General features: G+C 43.1%; 1 protein-coding gene across 2 annotated transcripts in view; it reads right to left on the bottom strand.

Annotated features, from left to right (window-relative positions):
* Positions 1 to 19,337, bottom strand: part of MID1 (midline 1) — a 496,103-nt gene that overhangs the window by 289,401 nt on the left and 187,365 nt on the right. Inside the window, exon 1 of one of the 2 annotated variants that reach the window (XM_030201612.1) lies at positions 13,945 to 14,164. The exons of the other annotated variant lie outside the window; for it this stretch is intronic. The gene's annotated coding sequence lies outside the window, so the exon portion shown is untranslated. Of the gene's footprint in view, positions 1 to 13,944; positions 14,165 to 19,337 lie in introns of those variants that run through there. 2 annotated transcript variants of the gene reach the window in all.

Below are 19,337 nucleotides of genomic sequence, written 5' to 3'. Positions count from 1 at the left end.
ATTTCCTAATATTCAATGCCAGGCTTTGGCATTGAATATCCAGTTTAGCGAAGCTGGATAACACATAGAGGGGCACTTTCGATATGACGGCTAAGTCCGACTTTGGACGTTTTGCACAAAATGTCCAAAATCTGAAGAAAAAGGTCATTTTCGAAAAAAGAAAGACGTCTATCTTTTTTTTTGCAAATACTGTTTTGAACAAGGTTTTGTGCTTGGATGTTTTGTTTTTTGGCCCATTATTTAAAAAACAAACAAACAAATCAGTGCAAAACGTAGATAATCAAGCCATTGGGATGTACGAGGAGCCAACGCTTTTAGCAGACTGGTCACCCAGACATCCCAGGAGAGCAATGGGGCATCCTAGGGGGCACTTCTGCGCACTTCATAAAAATGCTCCCAAGTACACATCTCACCCTTGCTCCCTTACCTTGTCCCCTGAGCCATCCAAAACCCACCCAAAACCTACTGCCCCTCCCCCCCCCCCACTTTACACCACTACAATAGCCCTTATAGGTGAAGGGGGCACCTATATGTGGATTCAGTAGGATTTTGGTGACTTTGGGAGGGATAACAGTTTCCACCACAAGTGTGACAGCTAGAAGGAGATAGGGACCCAAGTCCCCCACTCCATAGTGCATTGCACCGACCACTACATTACTCCAGGGACCTGCATGCTGCTCTAATAAACCAGGCTATAACATCTGAGGCTGTCATAGAGGCTGGTAAGTCATATTTTTATTCACATTTGTGGGGGGTGGGAGGGTCAGTGACCAATGGGAGGGGGTATTGGGGTCATCCCTGATTCCTTCCAGTGGTCATCTGGTCATCTTTTTGTGCCTTATTCATTATAAAAACAGGTCTAGCTCAAAACATCTTAGTTTTAGTTTTATTTTATTCCACTATGGCTAAAAAGCTCTAAGTCTTAGGAACGCCCAAATCCCACCCTTAACACTCATCCGACATGCCCCCTTGAGATTTGGACGCATTGCAGATGAACAGTATAGAAAAATGTCTGAAAAATAGGTTTTGAAAATACTGATTTGGACGTTTTTGTGAGAAAAATGTCACTTTATGCCACTTTTTAGATGTTTTTCTCTTTTGAAAATGAGCCCTATAGCTGGTTAAGTACAATATTCATCATTTAACTAGCTATGGGTTACCGCATAAAGGGCCTCTTTTATCAAACCGTGCTAGCGGTCTCCGGTGCAGCAACGCCAACAAAGCCTATTCACTTTCAATGGGCTTCATCAGCATTGCTGCGTGGCTTGATAAAAGAGGCCCAAGGAGAGGACTGAGTTTTATGCGGTCCCATTTATGTGGTTAACCTAGCTGGTTAACTGCTGAATATCATCACTTAACTGGCCAAGTGCTGACTCCATTCCCGGAACACCCTCAAAATAGCTGGTTTGCAGTTAAGCGCTAACCAGATATTTTCAGCAGCGCTAATCAGTTAGGTGCTGCTGAAAATGACTAGAGTAATAAAATAAAAACATATAAAATTACAAATTAGTATCAATCATAAAAAACAGAAGTTTTCTGTTTTTTTTTATGACTGATAGGTTATCAATAGAAATCAAACAGAATAAAACATGGTGCAGTGTCCTGGTCCTGTAAAGTGTTGGACCAGGACACTGCACCAGTGATTTCACAGTAAGAATCCTGAAAGGTAACTTTAAAACAATACAGGAACATAAGACCTTTGAAGTCAGAATGATTGAATATTTTGACACCCAACAGACAGCACTTAACAAGGTTCTGGGTTTTCTAGCCCATTATAAACCATAAAGTTGTATTTCTCTGTTTATCACTCTCCTCTCAACTACCCACACCCATCCTGTTAGACTATCAATGAAATGAAATGCTTTGATGTACCCATGCATACCTCCTACCCACCCCCACCTTGCTAGACTGTCATTGAAATGCTTTGAAGCTTCACTTATATATACTATCAACTAACACATTTTCTTATTTCCGATCTGACGAAGGGCAACCTTCGAAAGCTAATCAAGAAATGTATTAAGTTATGTCCAATAAAAAAGGTATCATCTTATTTTCTTTTCCATGTTTTATTTTGTTTGATTTCTATTGATAACCTTTAAGAGTGGACTAACACGGCTACCACACTCCTCTACTTTATGACTGATACTAATTGTAATTTTATATGTTTTTATTTATCTTAAGTTCATATTTATGATTTTGATTCTTGATATGTATTTTAGATGTTTATGAATTCTAATCTTTTTAATAGGCCCCTGACTCAGGCATTCTGCCGAAACATGGACCGTGACGGGTCTTCCAATAAAAATCCATCTTGTTGCCAACCTATTCTTGAAAGCTCATTGTGCTTCTTTATTTCCACATTTTGGCTCGGTCATCTGAGCTTTGGATTCCCTCTCTTCTGTTCTCTGGTTATTTAACCGGCCAGGAGCCATTTTGGGCTTGTTAAATTGCATTGATTATCAACTCCATTGAGTCAAACCTAATAATGATGTCATTCATGTGTACACATGTATGCGCATCACTTTGGCTTGGCTGTTTATCTCATCTCTATGTGCCCCTCTCTCCAAAACCCATCACTTTTGGCCCATTCATCTAAATTCATTAAAATATCTGCCAGACACAAGTGCATTCTGTGGCTTCCAGCTTATATTATTCATGTATCTTCAATGACCATATAACTTAGAATCTCTTGCTCTTGCTGAACAGTCCCTTCCTGGTATTTTAGCTGAGACTGAACAGATGTTGAATATGGGGAGTCAACACACTGCCACTCAACACCATTGGGGACATGATCATTACACCTCCTTTGTAAAAAAAAAAAAAAAAGGCTGTACTTAATGTAGTTCATCCTTTTAAAGATGACTGCAAGATTCTGTCTAACCTAAAATAGCAAGTAAGGAGAAAAAGGGTTCTTTGAGGCCAACAATTCTTTGTTTGACTACAGAGCTCTTTTTCTGAGAACTTTGAAGGCCCCCTGGCCTATGTCCTTCCTGTGGTTGCAGACCTAACATCTGAAGATGTAGTGGATCGGTTCTCCCGGTCTCTGGGCATAGTAATTGTGTTTTGCGCACTTTACAAATGGGCTATCCCACACCTAAAAATATATGTTTAAAAAATGTTCATGAGAGTTTGTTTCCTTTTCAGGCAGTTAAGGTTTGGAATGATCTTCCTCGAGACATGAGACTTGTACCATCATACTTTGCATTTAGAAAGGCTTTAAAAACCTTTTTGTTTGAGCTTTAGTATAAATGTAAAATGTTTGTAATGCTTAGGGGATTATAGCATATATTTTCTTCATATGTGCAGGTTATATCCTGTTTGTTAACTGCTTTGAATCCTTCGGAAGAGCTGACAGTATACAAGACACAAATAGAATAGAATAGTTGCAACAGCTTCTCCCGCCCCTTTGTTCCCCAACATCATTTGATTGCCTACGCAGGATACCACTACCAGAACAAGCACTGGCCTTTGTCCAGTATTACAGGGTGCTGATATAGTTGGAAGATGCTTAGCATCCAGTTGCCTTCAAAGTTGGGCTCTGGAAGATTTCACTCCCTGGCAACAACTAGGTAGGCATATCAGTACTGAGTTAAGCACCTTATAGACATTCATATGATATCATCACTTCTCTGTTCCAATTCATATTAGCATAGCACCGTAGCATAAGACAGCTCAAAAAGACCAAATACAGTCTGCCGAGTCATTCTATTTTAACTCTGCTAAAGATATATACCACCTCCTAGACATGGGATATGACCACATGCAAGTCATCCTTTATATAAAAGACACTGTTTCACAGCATAACAAAAAAAAAAAACATTTTCGTGTGCTGCTGGGCAAAAACCATTTGTCCTGTACTAAATTCAGTGTGCGTATTCCAAATCCGAAGTCAGAATTGTTGTAACACCTCAGGAAATTTTGTTATGCATACGTTTGCCAAAATGAATTAAGCACTTGGAAAGCATTGAATAATTTTTTACAGAACGAGTTTTACTCCAACAATTACCTGATCTACATCAACGTTTTCGTAGTAAATAGAATATGAAAATGTAATGGAATAACAAAATTTCAAAAAAGTCTCGTATTCCAGTTTAAAAGTGTTACTTCAGCAAGGTCCAATACTGTTAAAAGTGCTTCAGGCATCTGCTTTTGTGTTTGTGACCGGTCATATTTTCCCATTGCAAAAACCAGCAGTAGTCCTCCATCTTGTAGGGATTCCAGTGGCCTTAATATCTGTTCTCCATTGTAGAAATGTCTTTATGGAACCTCTCTCCATGTTCGTCACTTACATGTCCCAAATTGGGTGGGAAAAAGTCAAGATGGGAATGTAAGAAATGCATTTTCAATGACATTCGGCAGCCAAGTTGTTCATATGCTTTAAGCATGTTGGCTACTAGTTCAGCATAGTTTTCAGCTCATCTGATCCCAAGGAAATTCTGCACTACTTGCACAAATGTATCCCAAGCTGAAAGTTCCAGAGGGTTGAGTTTTGCTCTGAATGTGTCATCATGCATTAGTTTGTTGATTTCAGGGCCAATAAAAATTCCGGCCTTTATTTTAGCCTCAGTTTTCAGTGTGCTAAACATCTCCTTCAAATACTGGAAACCATTTCCATCACGATCAAGTGCAATTACAAAATTTTTTATTAAACCAAGTTTAATGTGAAGTGGTGGAAGATAAACTTGAAGTGGATTGACCAGCGATTTGTGTTGTACATTGTATCGGCCAACTGTGTGCTCGACTGAGAGGCCACAGTCTCATTTTGTAATGATTTTTGTCATCACGACTGTTCCATAGGCACAAGAAACACATATGCTTCATGTACCCTAACTGTAGGCCAAGCAGCAGTGCTACCACTTTCAGGTCAGCACAAATATTCCATTTATGTTGAGTATTTGATCATTTTCAAAATTAACTCCATAGAAGCATGGGTCTCTTTCATTCCAACCCCATGAGCCATGGAAGAGATGGTTTTTCGTTACAATTGTGCAACAAGACAGCTTTCAAACTCGTTTTGCTAGAGTCTATAATAGCCTCCATTCATCGGGAACATGTGTACCATCTAACTCCATCATAAGACCATTTACATCAGTACAGAAACAGACATCGCTTTCCATTGCATAGTATTCAGCTAACTTGGTGTGTCGATGACGAAAGTGTACATAAGTACATAAGCACCGCCATACTGGGAAAAGACCAAGGGTCCATCAAGCCCAGCATCCTGTCTCCGACAGCAGCCAATCCAGGCTTCAAGAACCGGGCAACCCCCCCCCCCCCAAAAAAAAAAAAACATTAATAATGTTCAATGGACTTTTCCCTCAGGAATCTGTCCAAACCCCCTTTAAATTCCGTAAGGCCAGCTGCTGTCACTACATTCTCCAGCAACGAGTTCCAGAGTCCAACTACATGCTGAGTAAAGAAAAACTTTCTCCTATTTGTTTTAAATCTATCATATTCTAGATTCATCTTGTGTTCCCTGGTTTTGTTGTTGTTTGAAAGTGTAAACAAACGCTTCACATCTGTCCGCTCTACTCCGCTCATTATCTTGTAGACTTCTATCATATCACCCCTCAGCCGCCTTTTCTCCAAGCTGAAGAGCCCTAACCTTCTCAGACCTTTCCTCATAGGGAAGTCGTTCCATTCCCTTTATAATTTTCGTTGCCCTTCTCTGCACCTTTTCTAATTCCTTTATATCTTTTTTGAGATGCGACGACCAGAATTGGACACAATACTTAAGGTGCGGTCGCACCATAGAGCGATACAACAGCATTATAACATCCTCGTGTTTGTCTTCCATTCACGAAGTCTAGAAGCTAGCAGTTCTGACTCTTCTTTAGATAATAACAGATCTCGTACCAGATCATCTAAATCTGATTGGCTCAGTAAGTGCGGCTGACCCTCCAGTTGTTCTGGATCAGGAAATACATCATGCCAATCAACATCTTCTTTTTCATCAGGATCAGAAACGTCAGTTTCAATTGCCGTTCCTGCTGTGGGAGGGGCAGGCACTGGATTCTCTACATTGTGTGGTACTGGTTTAAGAGCAGACTCACAGTCGGGATACACAATTTGTGACTTGTTTCTCTTTGAATATCCGGCGATTTTAGTCATGCAAAACTAACAGTCTGGTGATTTTTCTGCTCACATCAAACCATCAGCACTGCAAAAGCCATTCCTTTCCTTTTACCATTCAACCACTGTGTTAGCCCAGAGTAACACACAGTGCAACAAACATGAGGTGCCCAGCTTTTATCTTGATCTCCAATTTAACAGTCAAAGTAATACTTGTAAGCAAGGCGCACTCGCTTTGTCGGATTCTTGCGCTGATCATAAGTAGTGTATTTGCCACATATGTAGCATAAATTGTCCAGATCATTAACACATTTGCGTCTATCCATCTTGCCTTATATACTTACTGCTGACATCAGCCAATAGACCAGTCTGAGCACGTCCGGACAGCTCCGGGCATGTCCGTTGGAATATTTCAAATATATAATACATTAATATTATAAGTGAATAGGCTTTGCATGTATAACTTAAAATCTAGACGTGTTTGAAATCGGCAGGTTCAATTTAGTATAAATCACATGTTTTTCTCTCAGTAGCAAAATCATTGTTGCGTTGTAGCACATACACAAAAAAACACATACACGAAAGGATCAATGACGATCTGCACCTGATTGCCTAGAAAACTGTGAGTTCAGCAGTCTGGATGCAGGAATTCTGAAGATCCTTCACAATAGGTTAAAACTGCACTAAACTTCATCTGTGCCTGGGATGAGTTTTGAAGGTACTGATTTACATAAGTACATAAGTATTGCCATACTGGGAAAGACCAAAGGTCCATCGAGCCCAGCATCCTGTTTCCAACAGTGGCCAATCCAGGTCACAAATACCTGGCAAGATCCCAAAAATGTACAAAACATTTTATACTGCTTATCCCAGAAATAGTGGATTTTCCCCAAGTTCATTTTATAACGGTCTATGGCCTTTTTCTTTAGGAAGCCGTCCAAACCTTTTTTAAACTTCGCCTTTACCACATTCTCTGGCAACGAATGTTAATCCCTGCACTGTTCTAAGAATTGTTGTCCAGCTCTAGGTGAATAATTGTTAGCATTCAATTATTGGTTGTTAATGACTTACTAACTAATTTAGAGACACATGCGACTCCCAATTGTGTGCAAATTTGGGAGCCCAAATGTAGGCGCCCTTGATGTATCCCTTTTGGGTCTATTCACTACCTGTGTTCACCAGTTCTTCAGCATTTTTGCATAATATCTACATTTGAGATGTTTAACACTCAGTTCAATTAATTTTTGATGAAATCATTAATGCATTTTTGCAATCCACTTTTGTCTGATATGGTTGGTTTTGTGTATATTCACACATTTTCTATGTATTTCAATTATGCATGGCTGTTTCACAGCAAGCCAATATGCATGTATTTCTGTTATGTTTATGAATTATGGAGTATTTGCATGGTTTCTGACATGTTGCCTTGTTTGTTTTTAAGTTACATTTTGATTTTTAATTATGTTTTTAATTCATGTATTATAATTATGGCTTTTAATATATATGTTTGGTTAACAGTATACTATAAACCCCTGGTAAAGCCTTATTGGTGAAACGTGACCACATCGGGTGCTTGGAAATAAATATTTTTCATCTGCATACCAGCTGGTCTGCTGTTTGACAACTTGTATTAAACTGTGGCATTTGTGAGCAGTAAAAAAGATAATCACATTGAGGCTTCTTTTTACTAAAGCTTAGCTTGCTAATGGACATTAGCATGTGCTAAATGTTGCTCATCTTACTTTGTACCTATGGGCCATGTGGCACATAGCACACTAATGTCAGTTAGCATGTGCTAAGCTTTAGTAAAAGGGACCCTTCATTTTATTTTCTCAGAGAGAATTCAGGCAAAACGCTAGCAAAATGCTCTTTCGCCAGAAACCAATTCACATTGCTGCCTGGCAGGTCCCCAAATATTTCAGGCATGAGTTTCTAGGAGGACAGCAGGACAAAAGTAAGTGCCAAGAAATTCCTAAATCACTGTTCTGCGAAAAGCAGTGGAAAACTACAGAGTGATTTCCTTTCATATGTGTTCTTTGTGGTAGCAGTGACGAACACATTAAGGCACAAGCAGTGTAATGAGAGACTGGGACCATGGCCTCCATTATTATTTTGCCCAACAGGGCATGGGCAACTAAAGAGCTTGGAAGTAGGGACACAGACTGGGTTCCACTGCCCTTACATCCAAAACTATCTGTTCCTTCATCCAGCCACAGAAGTCGATACATTCACACTTATGTGTGCTGGCACAGAAAAGGAACAGTGAGGTGAACTGTGTGTGTGTAAGTCAGTCTTTGTGTATGTAACACTGCCAGCACAGGGAAGGAACAGTGCCAACACAGGAGGAATGGCATAAGCAGACAGACATGTGTGAAGGTACAGTATGAACTTATAGACCAAGGAGGTAATGAACCAAGGAGGGGGTCAGAGAAGAGAAACTAGCCTGAGGAATTTAAGGCATTTGGAATAACATGTAAGAACACTTGCAAGGAATGAATTTGAAACTTTTCTGTAGTCTAAAAAGGAGTGCAGATTTTCAAACTTGTTTAAAGGTGTTTTGGACTCGTGCACTAAGCCAGAGGAAATGCCCTTTCTTTATATCTTCTCTCTTTGTTGGCCAATTTAAAAATCCATGTTCAAAGGGAAGGGATTTTTCATTTTAACGCACACTTTTTTCAGTTGTAGCTGGAGGCAAATTACATTCAGTTACTGTAGGTAATTTCCTGTTCCTGGAGAGCTCATAATCTAAATTTGTACCTCAGGCAATGGAGGGTTAAGTGACTTGCCCAAGATCACAAGGAATAGCAGTGGGAGTTAAGCCAGGCTTCCCTGGCTCTCAGCCTACCCCTCCTCCACAACACAACAGAACACATTTAAATAATATATCACAGCCACAAGCCTCTGTATATGCAAACTTGTGCATTAGGCATCTCCACTCAAAATTAAGTCATCTTCTGACCAAAAAGGTGGCAGAAAAAAGGTCAATGACCAATCAAATAAACTGAATTGGGGTGTTTCAACACACAAAAAACGTCAGTATTCAAATCCTGCAGTCAGTATTTTTGTTCATTTTTTACACACTGGCTGCAGTGTTTAAAATTATTAGGTATATTCAACACTGCAATCTGTATAGCCAGAGATGCTGAATATATGTAAAGACCACCGACTCAGACCAGCTCTACAGACAGTGGCAATATTCAGCCGCTATCCCCATAATTCTATAAAAGTCACTGAAAATTGTGCGCAATTACATTGAAGAACAAACTAATTAGTGCCAATAATTGCCTTTTACACAAGCAATTCTTGGCACTAATTAGATATAATTGGCATTTAAACATGTAAATTTAGGCATGAGATCCATGTCTAAAATTTACACATGATCTGAAAACAGGGCATGGAAATGGACGGGTCATGAGCATATCGGGAGTGTTCCTAAAGTTAACGTGCATTGTTATGGAATAACAGGGATATACACCTAATGTAGACACACACATTTGTACCACGGTTCAGTTGGTGCAAATGGCTGTGCCTAAGGTTAAGTGTGATTCCTGGGCATAAGTGCTATTCTATAAACCACACTGAACTTAAGTGCAACTTATAGAATAGTGCTTTTTAAAGCACCATATATAGAATCTAGCCCTGTCTTTCTAACTATGCAGTTTAATTTAGGATGGGGAGGAGGGGAAGGGGATGGGACTTGATATACTGCCTTTCTGTAGTTACAATCAAAGCAATTTACATATTATACTAGCCGTTCAGCCTGTTAAAACGGGCGAGTATTGGTATGTTCTATTTTGATGTCTAACTCCCTCCCTCCCAGCTCCGAGGCCCCATTCCCTCCCCCCTCCCCTCCCAGATGCAAGGCCCCCCGCCCTCCCTCCTTCCCAGCTCCAAGGCCCTCTGTCCCTCCCTCCCAGCTCCAAGGCTCCCTCCCCCCCGTCCCTCCCCTCCCAGCTCCAAGGCCCCCCGCCCTCTCTCCCAGTTCCAAGGCCCCTCCTCCCTCCCAGCTCCAAGGCCCCCCTCCCTCCCAGCTCCAAGGCTCCCCTCCGTCCATCCCTCCCAGCTCCAAGGCCCCCCTCCTTCTGAGACCTCCCATGTCCAGCATTTCTCCTGCCCTCCCCTCCCTCCCTTCTTCCCCCAAGGTCGCTGCCGCCCCTCCCCCCTGAGGTCGCCGCTATTGCTCCCCCCCAGAGTCACCGCCGCCCCCCTCCATCCTCTCCATTAAATGTACAGCGCCTCACCTCCGAAACCACAGCAGGCAGATCGCCTCCTGTCGGCCTTCCTTCCCTGCCTGTGTCCCGCCCTCGTGTGACGTAACGTCGGCGAGGGTGGGACACAGGCAGGGAAGGAAGGCCGATGGGACCTGATCTGCCTGCTGCGGTTTCGGCGCTGTAAGTTCAATGGAGAAGAGGGCCCGGCCCGGGTGGAGGGGGGCCGGCGGCGACCTCGGGGGGGAGCGGTAGCGGCGACCTGGGGGGGGGAGCGGTAGCGACCTCGGCAGTTCCCTCCCTCCCCTTCCGTGTGGTGCACTCCTCAGCGCAGTTTCCCTCTCTGTTCCACCATCACGTCTTGACGCGGAGGCGGGACACAGAGGGAAGTCTCTACTGCACATTTGCAGGTGAGTCGGTCACTTGCCATTTATATGTTTGATGTGACAGAACAGTGGGAGGTCCTTTTACTAAGGTGTGCTGAAAAATGGCCTGTGTTGGTGTAGACACATGTATTGGATGCACGCAGGTCCATTTTTCAGCGCGCCATTATATTGGCTTAGACCATTACTGCCCATTTAAAGCATGAGTCTTTACCACTAAGTCAATGGATGGCGGTAAGGTCTCAGACCCAAAATGGACACGCGTCAATTTTTATTTTGCCGCACATCCATTTTTGGCAAAACATTTTTAAAAGACCTTTTTTACAGGCGCACTGAAAAATGGATCTGCGTGAACCCAAAACACGTGCCTACACTAGCACAGCCCACTTTTCGGCACACCTTAGTTAAAGGACCCCTCAATTAACAGAGGTGAAACCCTAGTAAATTTATAGGCTGAAAATATAAGACAAGCAGTTGTATTCTATATCAACTGACTCTTCATCATCAAAGATTTAGTACATCTCAGGTAGACACTATTACAACAATCTATCTAGCCTAAAATATACAATTAATTTGAAAGCATGAAAATCAATATATTTTCTTACCCTTCTCAGCTTTTTCATCAAGTAAAAACTCTTTTTAATCAAAGCTTTGAAGCTGTAAATCTGGATTTAAAGTATTTGCTAGAATTACACCTAGCATCTTCAAACTAGAATCAAATTTAAAAGGAGGATTAGCCACCTTTAATATATTATCGTTCTATAACCCAGATTATTGGACAATCAAAAGGAATTTTGTTTTATCCTTATTTAGCTTTAGGAAGTGAGAAGAAATCCATTCTTCTAATAAACAAACACACTCCACAATTCTATTGGAAATATCCATATTTTGTGGTGATATATTATATATATGTATTAGATCCCGCCTAAGAACAAAACCCAAGGAACTACAAAGCACATTAAACAACGAGGGTGACAGCAGTGAGCCCTGAGGGACCCCACAAACAGAATTCCATCAATCTGGCTCTATTATAGAATTGCCCCATGTGCTCCTGAAAATTCATGGATGGGGAACATACCCATATAGGGACAGATTCAGTAAATGGCACTCAAATTTAGATGTCGGGAAAAATCTGTATAAGTGCTATTCCATAAAGGGCGCTCCAGGTTGAGCATTCTAGAATAGTACTAAGTGTGGAGTCCCACACCAAATGGGGTGTGAGAATTTACGCCTGTCAAAACCTGGTATGCAAGTTGGACACATAACCCCAGTATTCTTTAATACTGCGCTGATATTTTTGAAACTTCCGTGACCCGCACATGCCCCTCCCATGGTCACACCCCCTTGTTAGTTGTTAGTTGCACTTGAGACATTTAGGTGCACAGTGTTATAGAATAGAGTGCAGGCAGATTTGAACATAAATCCCAATTAATGCCAATAACTGATTGTTGACACCTCATTAACTCATGAATTTCTGTTCACATTTTCCCTGTGCAGACAACTTTGGGGAACTAATACTGAATCCGGGGGATGTGGCAGCTGCTATACACAAATCTTAGACACAAGGGGTGTAGTAAATAACATCAAACCAACAACATATAATTTCACTAATTCAGTGTACAGGGTTCTTCTAATATCACCTTATAATAGTCTTAAAAAGGAGGGAAAAGCATCAGAAGTAGATAGAGGTGTGGTTCTAAATAACACCTATCTTTCAATCACTGGCTTAAAAAAAACCTCAATATTTTTAATTCAAATACTTCAGATTTTTTAATTATTAAATATTTGTAATTTTAATTAAAAAATCACTTTTTTGTGCAATGAATAAAGTTCTCCCTAATGCTGGCCACTGTTTCGCAGTGCCAAATCTCACTGCCTCAGGGGGTGAGGCCCTCCATAAACATATTTTCAAGTGTGGAGGTCGCTACTGAACCTCGAAAACATGTTTATGGAGGTCCTCACCCCCTGAGACAGTGGGATTTGGCAGTGTGAACCGGTGACCAGTGTCGAGGAGACTTTTTGTCATTGCACAGAAGTGATTTTTTAAATCAAAATTACAAAAATTGTAAAATTGTAAAATCTGAAGTATTCAAATTAAAAATTTAGAGGGGTTTTTTTTTAAGCCAGTGATTGAAAGAGGTGTGCTTGTGAATAACATCTATCTACCTCTGAGGCATTTTCCCTCCTTTTTAAGATTATTATAAGGTGATATTAGAAGAATCCTGTACAGTGAATTGGTCAAGTTATATTTTTTTGGTTGGCAGCTATACACATACATGCTTTTGAATATAGGCCTCATTGTCTATTGCCTGTGTCCAGCTTATTCTTGCTGTAAATATCTTCAAAAATACAGTAAATAAAGCCTAAAAAAAAACCTCCTTCTGAATTGTATTCATAGTAAAATAATAATAAAAATTAATAATTCCCTTCCCATACAATAAAAACATACATCACATTTCATATATTTTTATAGATTTGACATGCTAATTGGTTATTTCAGACCAGTAATCAAATTATTCTCCAACCATCTACAAACACATCAAGCAGAATTAGAATGCCTTTTCTGGGCTCTCACAGCTTGAGTTTACATTTTAATATCTGGAATTCCTTTCCAGTTTTGAAATGAAAATGTCTGTAAGGTTATCCATTTCTTCCTGCCTTTTATTTTTGAAGGTGGGGGTGGGTGGTATAGAACGGGGGAGGGGCAGAACATGGCTCTCCCTATTGTCTGTCTCAAGCAGAAGGCATGGTAAGATGAGTCTGCTCTGTGCCTTACTGCTGAAGACTGTTACACATGTCTGTGCAGCCATGCCAGAAGTTGCCCTGAAGGGTATACACTGAAAACAAACCAATAAATGAACAAATGGAGCAATAAAAGTTTTTTCACATGAAACAAATTGGAGATACTCCAGAAAAACAAACTGATTGCCATGCTTCCTAACACTTGGAACACTAATACATTAAAAAAAAAAAAAACGAAGCAAACAACATTTCCAATAAAGTCTATGCAATTATGAAACTACGTGTATTTTGTCCTGTGAAAATGAAAGCAAGCAAAAACAACAAACTAATGAGACTGGAAAAGTAAAGTTTGTACTAGAGAACTGACCACCGTACACAAAACAGCAACGTATCGTACAAACAGCTGTGCAAACACAAAACAAAGCTGGAGTAACCCCAGCAAGACTCTGCCTCTCCAGAAACCAGCACTGTAAAGAAGTAATTACAGGCGTATCCAGCAAGAGCCGCAGATCATAATAGAACAAAACAAACCGGCTTACCCAGAGCTTGCTGCGCAGATGGCAGGGGGAAAAAAAAAAAGAGAGAGAAAAGCAGAGGGAACGGTCGCCGTGTCTCTTGCAATTGCCCTCTTGGAATGAATGAATGCAAAAGGGGCTGCTGAGAAGCAGAAAAGTCTCTTACAAATCCAGTGCTTAGAAGCTTTCTCTCTCCAGTTCCCCTCTCACTAAGCCAACCACAGGGAAACAGAACACACACACGGGCACAGGCACACAGACCAAATGACTTCTGCAGAAGTGATTCTCTCGGGCTTTCTGCAACCCCTCCCTTTGTGCTGGCATTCAACCATTGCACTACACAGTATGTTAATCTTTGGACAGGGTATCCAAACAAAGTCCAGGGCACGGGCTGACCGTTTAAGGCAGTGAGTGCAGCAGACTTTTGGGGCCTGATTTTCCGAAGACTTTTCTCCCATTCTGAGTCACCGGGGTAGAAAGAAAGATGAGTAAATGAGCGGTTTGGTTAAGGCATCAAAATCAGTAATATATGGTACAACGAGATCCGTTCAAGCGATTCAGTTCAGACGTGAGCACTGACCCGTGCAGCACGTGCTTACGTTTAAGCATGGATTTCAGCCTTGGAAACTAACTATCAGCTTCTGATTTGATGATTTCCTGGACTCATATACTGGCCCTCCTTTACAGCAAGCAGACTTCGGTGTCAGCAAATGCGTTCCTGATACAGAGGACTTGTTATAGCAGAGTTTGACTGTAAGGAATACTGTGCAAGCTGTTAACAGAGAGACTTTTTGTTTATTATAGCCTAGGTTTGTTAGAAAAACATTTGGTATAGGCAGAATACTAGCACTGACATGATTTATTTTTTTGGGACTCAAAATTGGCTTCTACTAGGGCTATGGAACCATGAGCTTTTACAATTTTTAGGGGTTTCCCCCCATTCACTGGCCTCTGCCTCCTTCTATACAGCCCAGTCCAGCCCAACCCAACTCATTACACTTATGACTGTCAATACAGGTGGGCGAGCTGGGCTTCTGAAGGGCAGGGTCCTATTAAGGGCTGTGTGAGGAGTGTGGCTGCACAGGGTACAAGAAAGGCAGGGTACCAAAATTGATTCCCATCCATTGTCTCCTTGGTTGTGGTGCAGTGCTCAGGGTGGGGTCCTAGGAGAATATCACACAGGACACATTCCAGCTCGGTACACTGCCACGGAATGGGCAAATTGCAAGCCTCCTAGCTCCCTTATTTGTCCTCTCCCTGCCCCCAAATGCATAAACTGGTCAATAGTGGTTCAGCCATTTGACCACGAAGGCATCTCTACAAGACATACAGTGGAGGAAGGGAGTAAAGCACTGTCTGCAACTTTTTGCCTAGGATCTTGTGTTCCAACACAATGATACTGGCAGTGACATTCCTTATTCAGGGGGTCACAGAACCTGATAGACATACTTTTCCCTTTCCCCCAGTGTCTGACCATCAGCTATCACTGCTGTGCAATGGTTGAGACCCCCCTACTAGAGAGAATGACACAGGGATGGGGACCCGCAGTAACTGCACGGATGGGGACAGGGGCAGAGCTTGAGGGGACGGGGCACGGACAGAGCCCACAAGGACAGGGACAAACTTTGTCGCTATGTCATTTTCTACTTTGAAGCCTCTTATTGAACAGGACTGTTATTTATGTTTGCGTGATGCAGACAACGATATTTTGAAGATTTGGAAAAACAAGCAAACATGCTAGCCACAGCTAGCAAAATTTGCATGGGGGATGCTGTACATTCTGCTACCAGTACATCTTCTGAGAAGACATCTTCTATTGAAGGAAGGATTGTGGAAGACAGGAGAGCTAGTGCACACAGAACGGGTTGTATTTGGTTAGGGTTACCATTTTGTGTCCCCCGAAAAAGAGGACACATGTCACGCCCCCGCCCCCGCCCATGCCCCGCCCCATCACGCCCCTTTCAGGTCCTTGTTCTGCCCCCTATTCCCCACCCCCCCGTCACATACCCCCCCGCGCCACATACCCCCCCCCATCACATACCCCCCCTCACTTACTATCTAGCCCTAGTGGTCTAGTGGCGTCTTCTCTTCGGGGCAGGAAAGAGCCCCTCTTTCCTGCCCGGAGCGCTGCCTGCCCTTGCCTGCTGCATCCTCCTCGGTTTGGCTGGGGATTCAAAATGGCCACCGAGAGTTGAAGCGGCCTCGCGAGACTTCAACTTTCGGCAGCCATTTGGAATACCCAGCCAGACCGAGAAGGATGTTGGACAAGGGAGGCAGCGCTCCGGGCAGGAAATAGGGGGCTCTTTCCTGCCCCGAAGATGTCATACTAGACCACCAGGGAACATGGTAAGGAAGGGAAGGGGAGGGGACGGGAGACCAGACCCACGGCACTGATCGCCCGCCCACTGCACGCACGCGCCCGCGCCCACGTTTGTTCAGAAATCCGGACAAACGTGCGTGCGGGCAAAATCCACCGGACATATCCAGGGAAATCCGGACAAATGGTAACCCTATATTTGGTACCCCTGGACATTTTAACAGGGTGGATTAGGATTTCTTGGGGTAGTACAGGGGCGTAGCTACGGGTGGGCCTGGATGGGCCCAGGCCCACCCAGTTTTGTCTCAGGCCCATCCTCACCTTCTTCCACCCCTGCCGTAGTGCTGACTCCTCTCCTGCACTTCACGGTCTCTGTCTCCCACCCTCGCGGCAGCGCTTTCAATTTGCTATCAGCGCTGCCTGCCTGACAGCTGGCAGACGCGGCGTGACGTCCTCCTGCTCCGGGGCCTTCCCTCTGCCGCATTGATTCAACTTCCTGCTTACGCAGGGCGGATTGCATGCGGCAGAGGAAAGGTCCCGGAGCAGGACGTCATCGCGCTGCGTCTGTCAGCTGTCAGGCAGGCAGCGCCGATAGAGCGCTGCCGCGGGGGTGGGAGACGGAGACCATGAAGTGAAGGAGAGGAGGCAGCGCCACGGTGGGAGAAGGTGAGTGGAGGCAGCGCCGATAATTTTAAATGTGCTGGACCGTGTGTGTGTGGGGGAGGGGGGGTTGTAGTGTCCACCCATCCAACCTGCTGGCCCACCCAAAAATTGTCTTCTGGCTACGCCACTGGGGTAGTAGAAATCAGTTATTGTTGCGGTTGGAAGGGTAGAGTGTGGTGGTGAGGAAGGTTATTATAGCTGCTCACTGCTATTATTGTTTTCTGTTTGTAATTTATACACAATAGTTGCACAGCATATTGTTCCTGTATATACTTTAATAAAAAGATTTAAATATAAAATCATAATTGTTCGAGGCTTCTGCAGATGAGGACAGAGCCCATAGGGACAGAGCAGGGAGGGGGACAGAACTTGTGGGGATGGGGTGGGGACCAAGACAGGGCCTGCAAGGTTCTGGCCTAGTGGTTAGGGTGGTGGACTTTGGTCCTGAGGAACTGAGTTTGATTCCCACTTCAGGCACAGGCAGCTCCTTGTGACTCTGGACAAGTCACTTAACCCTCCATTGCCCCAGGTACAAATAAGTACCTGTATACAATATGTAAGCCGCATTGAGCCTGCCATGAGTGGGAAAGCACAGGGTACAAATGTAACAAAAATAAATGGAGACTGAACCCAGAGGGACAGGGTGGGGACAGGGACAAACTTTGTCCCCGTATCATTCTCTACCCTACTACTACTACTTAGCATTTCTATAGCGCTACCAGGGTTACACAGCACTGTACAAGTTTAAACATGGGGAAGGACAGTCCCTGCTCAAGAGAGCTTACCCCCTACTCAACCAACTTAAGGAGCACTCTCCAGACTTGAGAGTGGAACCCAGTTTTTCAGACTCGTGCCAACACCATCAGCTAAAGGTGTGTTTGTAAGCTGCCCAATTAATTCAGAAACAAAAATCAAAAATGAAAGCGAAAAGGAAGAGTCAATGAAGAATTTGTTCATGGATAAATATAACTGCAATGCTGAATAGCTAAAATGATGTTTAAGCTACAATAGCTACCAAACTTTATACACCATGCTTAGCGCTGAAAAGCAGCCACTTGGGAGGCAATGCGGCAGAGTGGAGGAAGAGCAGCGCTGGAGGAAGATCTCTTCTGCTGGCAGGACCCATGGGGAATCCCTGCCAGCCTGCTGTGTCTGCTTCTCCAGATCCTCCCCAGCCTCTAAAGGGGGCCCGGTGCCAGAGTGTTCTCTCTCTTGCTCCTGTTGGGACCTGATCATCCAGGTCCCGTCAGGAGCAGGGAAAAGAGACCAGCTGCAAACATGAAGGTGTTGGTAATTGGGATGAGCGAAGAGAGTGGGAGGGACTGTATGGCAAGAGAACTGTTGTAGATATAATCTGGAGCAGAAAGTTTCAGACCTTTGTGTACCAGAGAAAATAATTTAAATTGAATGTGTGCTGATGTGAATAACCAGCGGTTTGAGATTAGTAAAGGCGTGACATGGTCAAATTTCTGTGCTTTGTGGAGCAGTTTTACAGCAGTGGATTGAATAAACTGCAATCATTTCAAAGAGATTACAGGAAGGCCAGAAAAAAAATTTCAATAGTCCAGGTGTGTAATAACTAATGATAAGATTAATACTTGGATACACTGCATCGGTAAGAGGGATCTAACAGAACAAATACAGAGGTGCCTATGTGCCTTAATAAAATAGGCTTCCAGAACCAGCCTCTTTAGTGTGTAAACGCTGACACGCATGTTTATACCTGCTCTGAAGCAGGTATAGATATGTGCATATGTTCTACATTCATATCCATATATTTTATAAAATATATGATATATCACAACTCCATACCTGCTCTGCCCAAACTATGTCCCCAGGAACACCTACACACAGCATGCATATAAGTACATTATTATAAAAGGCCTGTCGTCATCTAAAACAGCCTTAGCACGCAGAAAACTCTTTATAAAATTGCCTTCATTTATTTAAATAGATGCAGTTAGTGTTTCCTGATCCTAATACTAAAATTCTAGAGGCCACAAATGGGATAAATACTGTCCAGCTAATATTCAGCGCTATTTAGCTGGCCAGGAACAGTTCCTAGTCAATTAAATAGCACTTAACCTGCTAATTGTGAACATTGAGCGGGAGATTGCTGGTTATCTCCCGCCAAATATTTGCAGTCAGTGCATAGCCGCAGATTCTACATAGTTATTTTGTCCCCCAAAAAAGGAGGACACATGCCCCGCCCCCACCACACACCCTGCCCCTTTCATGCCCTTGCTCCTCCCCTGTCACATTTTCCCCTTCCCCCTGTCACACCCCGTCACCTCCCCTCCCCATCACCCCCCTCCCCTTACCTTACTACTGCCCTGGTGGTCTAGTGACCTCTTGCGCCTTCAGGGCAGGAAAGAGCCCCCTCTTTCCTACCCGGAGCGCTGCCCTGCATGCATCCTTCCTGTTGCTGATCTCAGCG

This window comes from Microcaecilia unicolor, chromosome 4, assembly GCF_901765095.1.
Source record: "Microcaecilia unicolor chromosome 4, aMicUni1.1, whole genome shotgun sequence".
NCBI lineage: Eukaryota > Metazoa > Chordata > Amphibia > Gymnophiona > Siphonopidae > Microcaecilia > Microcaecilia unicolor.
This window is presented reverse-complemented; position numbering and strand designations above follow the sequence as displayed.